The sequence below is a fragment of the Heptranchias perlo genome, chromosome 39, assembly GCF_035084215.1.
Source record: "Heptranchias perlo isolate sHepPer1 chromosome 39, sHepPer1.hap1, whole genome shotgun sequence".
NCBI classification, from domain to species: domain Eukaryota; kingdom Metazoa; phylum Chordata; class Chondrichthyes; order Hexanchiformes; family Hexanchidae; genus Heptranchias; species Heptranchias perlo.
This window is the reverse complement of record NC_090363.1, coordinates 11,524,272-11,534,949: the sequence shown is the minus strand read 5'-3', so window position 1 is coordinate 11,534,949 and position 10,678 is coordinate 11,524,272.

Below are 10,678 nucleotides of genomic sequence, written 5' to 3'. Positions count from 1 at the left end.
CATATGAGGAGAGGTTGAGTAGATTGGGACTCTACTCATTGGAGTTCAGAAGAATGAGAGGCGATCTTATTGAAACATATAAGATTGTGAAGGGGCTTGATCGGGTGGATGCAGTAAGGATGTTCCCAAGGATGGGTGAAACTAGAACTAGGGGGCATAATCTTAGAATAAGGGGCTGCTCTTTCAAAACTGAGATGAGGAGAAACTTCTTCACTCAGAGGGTAGTAGGTCTGTGGAATTTGCTGCCCCAGGAAGCTGTGGAAGCTGCATCATTAAATAAATTTAAAACAGAAATAGACAGTTTCCTAGAAGTAAAGGGAATTAGGGGTTACGGGGAGCAGGCAGGAAATTGGACATGAAGCTGAGTTTGGATCGGTCAAGGCCCTGTGGGTGGCGGAGCGGGCCCAGGGGCTGAGTGGCCGGGTCCTGCTCCTACTTCTTGTGTTCTTTAGATTTGAGGTTAGGATCAGATCAGCCATGATCTTATTGAATGGCGGAGCAGGCTCGAGGGGCCGATTGGCCTACTCCTGCTCCTATTTCTTATGTTCTTATTGGCCTTGGAGGGAGTGCAGTGCAGATTCACCAGAATGATATCAGGGCTAAAAGGGTTAAATTATGTGGCTAGGAGGATAGATTGCATAGACTAGACTTGAATATAGAAGATTAAAGGGTGATCTCATTGAGGTGTTTAAGATAATTAAAGGATTTGATAGGGTAAATAGAGAGAAACTATTTCCTCTGGTGGGGGGAGTCCAGAACAACGGGGGCATAACCTTAAAATTAGAGCTGGGCCGTTCAGGGGTGATGTCGGGAAGCACTTCTTCACACAAAGGGGAGTGGAAATCTGGAACTCTCTCCCATAAAAAGCTGTTGAGGCTGGGGGTCAATTGAAAATTTCAAAACTGAGATTGATAGATTTTTGTTGGGTATTAAGGGTTATGGAAACAAGGCAGGTAAATGGAGTTAAGATGCAGATCAGCCATGATCTAACTGAATGGTGGAATAGGCTCGAGGGGCTGAATGGCCTACTCCTGAACCTATGTGTGTTGTAACTTCCCCCCCCCCCCCCCCCGCCCCCTCCTTTACATCTGTATCAGTGTGTCCACACATCTGGAACATATTGTGGGAAATTCTGCACCTCAACTCATAATTTTCCAACCGTTAAAATGAATACTTGGAAAATCAAGGGCTGGGTGTGCCGAATATCCCGATACGCACACCTAGGGAATGCTGAAGTGGAAATTCCTGGACTTTGTACTACAATCAGCAATGTTCAGCTTCTTCTATGCTTACAGAACTTGGACACCCTTCTGTAGGTATAATGGTAATGGTGAACAGAAACCCACTGGCACTACCACCACAATAACATGTTGCATTTATATAGTGCCTTTAGATGCACGTGCCTTTGCTGCTGTGGCTCAGTTGGCCGCACTCTCTCGCCTCTGAGTCAGAAGTTCGTGGGTTCAGGTCCCACTCCAGAGACGTGAGCACAAAATCCGGCCTGACGCTCCCAGTGCAGCACTGAGGGAGCGCTGCACTATTGGAGGTGCCTTCTTTCGGGTGAGACGTTAAAACGAGGGACCCGTCTGCCCTCTCGGGGATGTGAAAGATTCCATGGCGTTATTTCGAAGAAGAGCAGGGGAGTTCTCCCCAGTGTCCTAGGCCAATATTTATCTCACAACCAACATCAATAAAACAGATGATCTGGTCATTATCACATTGCCATTTGTGGGACCTCACTGTGCGCAAATTGGCTGCCACATCTGCTACACTACAACATTTCAAAAGTACCTCATTGGATGTAAAGTGCTTTGCAACATCCTGAGGTCGTGAACGGCGCAATATAAATGCAAGTTCTTTGTTAGTGCACGAGGAGATTCTTGAGTTGTAAGGATATTTTCTTCTTTGAAATTCATTTCTTTGAAGCTGGTATTATCTGTCAAGCTTGATTGCATTGCACGTCAAAGCATCAGTGGTATCTTGTCCCTGTGACAATAACACCATTCCTCAATCGCTATTTGCAATGGAGCTATGTGTAGTCAGCTATTTTGTAAAGGGATGGACCTTATGCCTCCAGCAGTTAATGTGCAGACGTCTTCCTTATTGTTAGCACACAATGCAGGAGTGCATCTATCCACAGAGAATTAAATGATGAGGGCACAGCGTGACAAAGTCAATTGGCAAGATACTTGGTTGGCGCACGACGTAGGACAACCAAACAATGGGTTATGTTCTTGAAACGCTAGTGCCAAACCAATTGTACACTTACCTAACCGGCATGCAGTTAACTGAAGTATCATTTAAAATAGAAAATGCTGCAAATACTCAATTGGTCAGACAGCGTGGGGGTGATTTTAAACCCCAAGAACGGGTGGGTTGGGGGCGGGTGGGAGTTGAAAATAGTTGTTTTTTGGGTCGGTTTTCCGGATGTAACTTGGGCGTGTAAAAGTTCAGGCTTCCCACTGGGAATGCTAAGTACGAAAATTTTGCAGTTGCGACCCCAAAAAAACAATTATTTTCAACTCCCGCCTGCCCCTAACCCACCCGTTCTTGGGGGTTAAAATCACCCCCCCCATGTGTGGAGAGCGAAACAGAGTTAGCGTTTCAGGTTGATGGCTTTTTGTCAGAACTGGAAGAAGTTAGACATTTAACAGTTTTTCATCATTTAAAATAGCCCGTCTTCAAAGATGGCCTTTAACTTAACTAATTCTTGATCAAAGGTTTTTTATGCCTCTGACACAGACAACAGCAACTTGCATTTATATAGCACCTTTAATGTAGTAAAACGTCCCAAGGTGCGTCACAGGAGCGTAATCAGACAAAATTTGACACCGAGCCAAGTAAGGGAGATATTAGGACAGGCGGCCAAAATCTTGGTCAAAGAGGTAGGTTTTAAGGAGCATCTTAAAGGAAGAGAGAGAGGCGGAGAGGTTTAGGGAGGGAATTCCAGAGCCTAGGGCCTAGGCAGCTGAAGGCACGGCCGCCAATGGTGAGGTGAAGAGAGTGGGGGATGCACAACAGGCCAGAGCTGGAGGGACGCAGAGATCTTGGAGGGTTGTAGGGCTGAAGGAGATATGGAGGGACGAGGCTACTTAGAGATTTGAACACGAGGATGAGAATTGCGAAATGAAGGCGTTCGGGGACTGGGAGCCAATGTAGGTCAGTGAGCACAAAGGGGTGATGGGTGAACGGGACTTGGTGTGAGTTAAGATACGGGCAGCAGAGTAGTCAAGCCAGTTCTGAACAGTCATTTTGCTATTGGATACATTAGAAACAGGAGCAGGAGTAGGCCATCCGGCCCCTCGAGCCTGCTCCGCCATTCAACAAGATCATGGCTGATCTTCTACCTCAACGCCATTTTCCTGCATTATCCCCATGTCCCTTGATGCCTTTAATATCTAGAAATCTATCGCTCTCTGTTTTGAATGTATTCAATGACTGAGCCTCCACAGCCCTCTGGAGTAGAGAATTCCAAAGATTCACCACCCTCTGAATGAAGAAATTTCTCCTCATCTCAGTCTGAAATGGCCGACCCCTTATTCTGAGACTGTGACCCCTGGTTCTAGACTCCCCAGCCAGGGGAAACATCCTCCCTGCATCTACCCTGTCGAGCCCTGTAAGAATTTTGTATGTTTCAATGAGATCACCTCTCATTCTTCTAAACTCTGGAGAATACAGGCCTACTCTACTCAATCTCTCCTCATACGACAATCCCGCCATCCCAGGAATCAGTCTGGTGAACCTTCGTTGCACTCCCTCTATGGCAAGTATATCCTTTCTTCGATAAGGAGACCAAAACTGTACACAATACTCCAGGTGCGGTCTCACCAAGGCCCTATATAATTTCAGGAAGACATCCTCACTCCTGTACTCAAATCCTCTTGTAATAAAGGCCAACATACCATTTGCCTTCCTAATTGCTTGGTGGACACGTTGCCAGGAAACCATTTTGAGTTTGGATACCGCCATTTTAAGAGGAATATACATGTCTAATGAGATGAAATTGTTTACATTTCCAAGGGGAAGGATGTTCTGCAGAGTTACAATGTGACTACATCATATCTGTTTAGCAGCATGCATGGCTGACTCCTTGGGATGCCTTACAGCAATGATTCTATGCAACAAGTACCAGCAAGTACCAGTTCTAAAATTTACAGGCATCCAGTTTCACATTGTGAAACCTTTATGATAAATGTGTACATTTGTATAGAAGGGAAAACGTGGATTTAACTAACACTTTTTTTCCTGGCCTCAGGCTTTCCAAAGTGCTTCAAAAGTCAATCAGTTCTGAAGTGACAACAGTTGTTGTGCGGTCAAATGCGGCAATTAATTTCCACACAGCAAGATCCCACAAACAGCAAATGAGGTTAATGAGAACATAACTAATGGCAGCAGGAGTAGGCCATACGGCCCCTCGAGCCTGCTCCGCCATTCAATCAGATCATGGCTGATCTTCGCCCTCCACTCCACTTTCCCGCCTGATCCCCATATCCCTTGATTCCCTTGGAGTCCAAAAATCTAGCGATCTCAGCCTTGAATATACTCAATGACTCAGCATCCACAGCTCTCTGGGGTAGAGAATTCCAAAGATTCACAAGCCTCTGAGTTAAGAAATTCCTCCTCATCTCAGTCTTAAATGGCCGACCCCTTATCCTGAGACTGTGCCCTCTAGTTCTAGACTCTTCAGCCAGGGGAAACTACCTCTCAGCATCTACCCTGTTAAGCCCCCTCAGAATCTTATATGTTTCAATAAAATCACCTCTCATTCTTCTAAACTCCAGAGAGTATAGGCCTATTCTACTCAACCTCTCATCATAGACAATCCTCTCATCCCTGGAATTAATCTAGTGAACCTTCATTGCACCACCTCTAAGGCAAGAATGTCCTTCCTTAGACAACGAGACCAAAACTGTACACAGTACTCCAGGTAAGATCTCACCAAAGCCCTGTACAATTATAGCAAGACTTCCTTACTCTTGTGCTCCAACCCCCTTGCAATAAAGGCCAACGTGCCACTTGCCTTCCTAATTGCTTGCTGTACTGGCATGCCAACTTTTTGTGTTTCTTGTACCAGGACACCCAAGTCTCTCTGGATACCAACATTTAATAGTTTCTCACCATTTCAAAAATATTCTGTTTTTCTATTCTTCCTACCAAAGTGAATAACCTCACATTTCCCCACATTATATTCCATCTACCACCATCTTGCCCAATCACTTAACCTGTCTATATCCTTTTGCAAACTCGCTGTGGGTGATTTTACACCCCAAGAACGGGTGGGTTGGAGGCGGGTGGGAGTTGAAAATAATTTTTTTTGGGTCGCAACCGCAAAATTTTCGGACTTTGCATTCCCAGTGGGAAGCCTGGACTTTTCCGCCCCAACATTAAACCCGTAAATAAAGCCGGGTTGTGGTCGCGACCCAAAAAACAACTATTTTCAACTCCCACCCGCGCCCAATCCACCTGTTCTTAGGGTTTAAAATTACTCCCTTTGTATCCTCCTCACAGCTTACTTTCCCAATGGTTTTATTTTGGAGGAATTTTGGCTAGGACACTGGGAGAACTCATCGAATAGTATCAGAGGATCCTTGACATTCACCTGAACGGTTAAACGGGGCCTCAGTTTAGTCTTACGTCCAAAAGATGATGATTGCTCCAAGAAGACTTTGTTAAAGGCAAATCGTGTTTAACCAACTTGATAGTTTTTTAATGAGGTAACAGGGAGAGTCAGTGAGGGTTGATGTGGTGTATATGGACTTCCAAAAGGCGATTGATAAAGTGCCGCATAATAGGCTTGTCATCAGAGTTGAAGCCCATGGAATAAAGGGGGCAGTGGCAGCATGGATACAAAATTGGCTAAGTGACAGGAAACAGAGAGTAGTGGTGAACGGTTGTTTTTCAGATGGGAGGAAGGTGTACAGTGGTGTTCCCCAGGGGTCGGTACTAGGACCACTGCTTTTTTTTGATATATATTAATGACTTGGACTTGGGTGTACAGGGCACAATTTCAAAATTTGCAGAAGACACAAAACTTTGGAAGGGTAGTAAACAGTGAGGAGGATAGTGATAGACTTCAAGAGGACATGGCGTGGCAGATGAAATTCAACACTGAAAAGTGCGAAGTGATACATTTTGGTAGGAAGAATGAGGAGAGGCAATATAAACTAAAGGGTACAATTCTAAAGGGGATGCAGGAACAGAGAGATCTGGGGGTATATGTGCACAAATCGTTGAAGGTGGCAGGACAGGTTGAGAAAGTGGTTAAAAAAGTATACGGGATCCTGGGCTTTATAAATAGAGGCATAGAGTACAAAAGCAAGGAGGTTATGATGAACCTTTATAAAACGCTGGTTCGGCCACAACTGGAGTATTGTGTCCAGTTCTGGGCACCGAACTTTAGGAAGGATGTGAGGACCTTAGAGAGAGTGCAGAAGAGATTTACTAGAATGGTTCCAGGGATGAGGGACTTCAGTTACGTGCCTAGACTGGAGAAGCTGGGGTTGTTCTCCTTAGAACAGAGAAAGTTGAGAGGAGATTTGATAGAGGTGTTCAAAATCATGAAGGGTTTAGACAGAGTAGATAGAGAGAAACTGTTCCATTGGCGGAAGGGTCAAGAACCTGAGGACATAGATTTAAGATGATTGGCAAAAGAACCAAAGGCGACATGAGGAAAAACGTTTTTACACAGCGAGTGGTTAGGATCCGGAAACGCACTGCCCGAGGGGTTGGTGGAGGCAGATTCAATCATGGCTTTCAAAAGGGAATTAGATAAGTACTTGAAGGGAAAAAAATTGCAGGGCTATGGGGAAAGGGCAGGGAAGTGGGAACAGCTGGATTGCTCTTGCAGAGAGCCGGTATGGACTCGACCGGCCGAATGTCTCCTTCCGTGCTTGTGTGATTCTATAACGCAGCACAGTCTAGACTTTGTGCTCAAGGCTGGAAGTGGAACTTGAAACCATGACCTTCTAACTCAGCAGAAAAATTGACAGATTTTGTTTGGGCAAGGGTATTAAGGGATATGGAACCAAGGCAGGTAAGTGGAGATAAGATACAGATCAGCCATGATCTAACTGAATGGCGGAACGGGCTCGAGGGGCTGAATGGCCTCCTCCTGTTCCTAGGTTCCTAAGAGTGCTACCACTGAGCCACACTGATACTTGAGAGGATTGACCTCTGTCAGAGATATCAGGGCGGATAAGAAGATAGAACCTGTATGAGACGCTAGTGCAGTTCGCGTGCCGATTAATTAATAGCTCAGATATTTTACACGCAAGTAAAGGAAAACTGCAATTGAGACCAAGCCTTTCAGTTAATTGAAGGGTGATTGACATACAGTACAATACAGATCTTGTTCAAGGCTTCAGACTGTTTCTGAAGGTGCTTTTGTACTATGTGCAGTGGCACAACCAGGAATTGAGGCAGTCGGTTCCATAGATCTGCTTAAGTGTGTTGTCATAGAATCATACAGCACAAAAGGAGGCCATTCGGCCCATCGTGCCTGTGCTGGATCTCTGAAAGAACTATCCAATTAGTCCCACTCCTCTGTTCTTTCCCCATAGCACTGCAAATTTTTCTTTCTCGTGTTCCCTTTTATGTTTCCCGTTGAAAACCGCGACGATTTTCACTTTTTTTTTAAATTCATTCATGGGATGCGGGCGTCGCTGGCTATGATCTGAAACTTATAACTTTATTTGTAGCATGAATGGCAATAAAAAAGAAAAGAAAGAACTTGCATTTATATAGCGCCTTTCACGACCTCAGGACGTCCCAAAGCACTTTAGAGCCAATGAAGTGCTTTTTGAAGTGTAGTCACTGTTGTAATGTAGGAAACGCAGCAGCCAATTTGCGCACAGCAAGATCCCACAAACAGCAATGTGATAATGACCAGATCATCCGTTTTTAGATGGTGGCTGTGGGATAAATGTCATCCAGGATATTGGGGAGAACTCCCGGCTCTTCTTCGAATAGTTGCCATGGGATCTTTAACATCAGCTGCTTCATCAATGACCTTTCCTCCATCATAAGGTCAGAAATGGGGATGTACGCCGATGATTGCACAGTGTTCAGTTCCATTCACAACCCGTCAAATAATGAAGCAGTCCAAGCCCGCATGCAGCAAGACCTGGACAACATCCAGGCTTGGACTCAAAAGTGGCAAGTAACATTCGCGCCAGACAAGTGCCAGGCAATGACCATCTCCAACAAGAGAGAGTCTAACCACCTCCCCTTGACATTCAATGGCATTACCATCGCCGAATCCCCCACCATCAACATCCTGGGGGTCACCATTGACCAGAAACTTAACTGGACCAGCCATATAAATACTGTGGCTACAAGAGCAGGTCAGAGGCTGGGTATTCTGCAGCGAGTGACTCACCTCCTGACTCCCCAAAGCCTTTCCACCATCTACAAGGCACAAGTCAGGAGTGTGATGGAATACTCTCCATTTGCTTGGATGAGTGCAGCTCCAACAACGCTCAAGAAGCTCGACACCATCCAAGATAAAGCAGCCCGCTTGATTGGCACCCCATCCACCACCCTAAACATTCACTCCCTTCACCACCGGCGCACAGTGGCTGCAGTGTGTACCATCCACAGGATGCACTGCAGCAACTCGCCAAGCCTTCTTCGACAGCACCTCCCAAACCCGCGACCTCTACCACCTAGAAGGACAAGGGCAGCAGGCACATGGGAACATCATCACCTGCACGTTCCCCTCCAAGTCACACACCATCCCAACTTGGAAATATATCGCCGTTCCTTCATCGTCGCAGGGTCAAAATCCTGGAACTCCCTTCCTAACAGCACTGTGGGAGAACCGTCACCAGACGGACTGCAGCGGTTCAAGAAGGCGGCTCACCACCACCTTCTCAAGGGCAATTAGGGATGGGCAATAAATGCTGGCCTTGCCAGCGACGCCCACATCCCATCAACGAATTTAAAAAAATCCACCTGAGAGGGCAGACGGTGCCTCAGTTTAACGTCTCATCTGAAAGACGGCACCTCCGACAGTGCAGCGCTCCCAGGTGCAAGATTGTGGGTTCAAGCCCCAGTCCAGAGACTTGAGCACAAAATCTAAGCTGACACTCCAATGCAGCGCTGAGGGGAGCGCTGCACTGTCAGAGGCGCCGTCTTTTGTATGAAACATTAAACCGAGGTCCCGTTTACCCTCTCAGATGGACGTAAAAGATCCCATTGCACTATTTCGAAGGAGAGCAGGAATTCTCCCCGGCATCCTGGTCAATATTTACCCTTCGACCAACACCTAAAACAAATTATCTGCTCATTTATTGCTGTTTGTGGGATCTTGCTGTGCGCAAGTTGGCTGCCGCGTTTCCCACGTTACAACAGTGACTACACTTCAAAAAGTACCTCATTGGCTGTAAAGCGCTTTGGGACGTCCTGAGGTCGTGAAAGGCGCTATATAAATGCAAGACTTCCTTTCCCAGAACCTCTTGCCAAAATTCGATTGGTGCGACTTTACATCCCAGATGGCATCGCGTGGAATTTACGATGCGAGAAAACGGCCAGGAATTTCCTCAGAGGACAGGCCGGATGCGCAGGTTATGACGACCAGTGAAGCAAGTGGGAATAGCGAGGGTGCGTCACAGGGATGCATGTGGGAAACAGACAGGGAGCAGCAGTAAGGAGGGAGGGGAGGGAAGGGAGGAGGGGCGGGGAGTGTTAATGAATACCAAGGCGGGAGGAAAGATTTTGAAGAGCGATTGAAAGTGGGCAGAAAAGTTCCAAAGTTGAGGAATTTCGAGTTCAGGGCTCAGACTTAGCAGCACCAAACAATGATCACATATGTCGCCCACAATTTACTTAGAAACAATCAGCTTGGGGGATTACTCTCCCTATATCATGTCGTTGCCTGCTCTGCATAGTTTACATTTTGTTTCAATGGTTGAGGACATCTTTAAAACAAAGGAATTCATTGTGGAATTTGAAAAGGGAGTGACACAATAAAATCTTGGCAATTAAACTCATGCTGACAGTTACAGGTCCACATGCCTGATCTTTAAACATTTAATGCTATGCGGAGCTCAAACATAAGGGTAGAGTATTAATGCTGATATGACAGGGTCGCAGAGCCTTCTCCTGTAAAAGCTTAATAGTGTGTATATAGAGGGTGTCATTTGCACGTACATATTTTTGGTCAAATGTACTGAGACAAGAATTCTGATTTTAAAAAAGTTTGATAGTAATGTCTGTATGAAACTCGTCTGAGTCCTGCCTTGTCACAGACCTGTCTGTGATGTTGTAGCATGTCCCTGTCAATAGATGTTGCTTCTCAGAGAACCATAAAGCACAGAAGAAGGCCGTTCGGCCCATCGTGCCTGTGCCGGCTCTTTGGAAGAGCTATCCGATTAGACCCACTGCCCTGCTTCTGCCCCTTTCCTTCCCACCCTCTCCGCTGAGGGAGCGCTGCACTGTCGGAGGTGCCGTTTTTCGGATGAGACGTTAAACTGAGGCCCTCGGGTGGATGTAGAAGATCCAATGGCCACTATTTCGAAGAAGAGCAAGGGAGTTCTCCTCGCTTTGCTGGGCCAATATTTATCCCTCAACCAACATCACTGAAAAAAAATCATTAGGTACGTTCGAAAATGCCGCACAGCAAGAGACCAAATGGTCCGTCCAGCCAGTCCCGTTTAGTTGTGATGTTTTATTCATCACC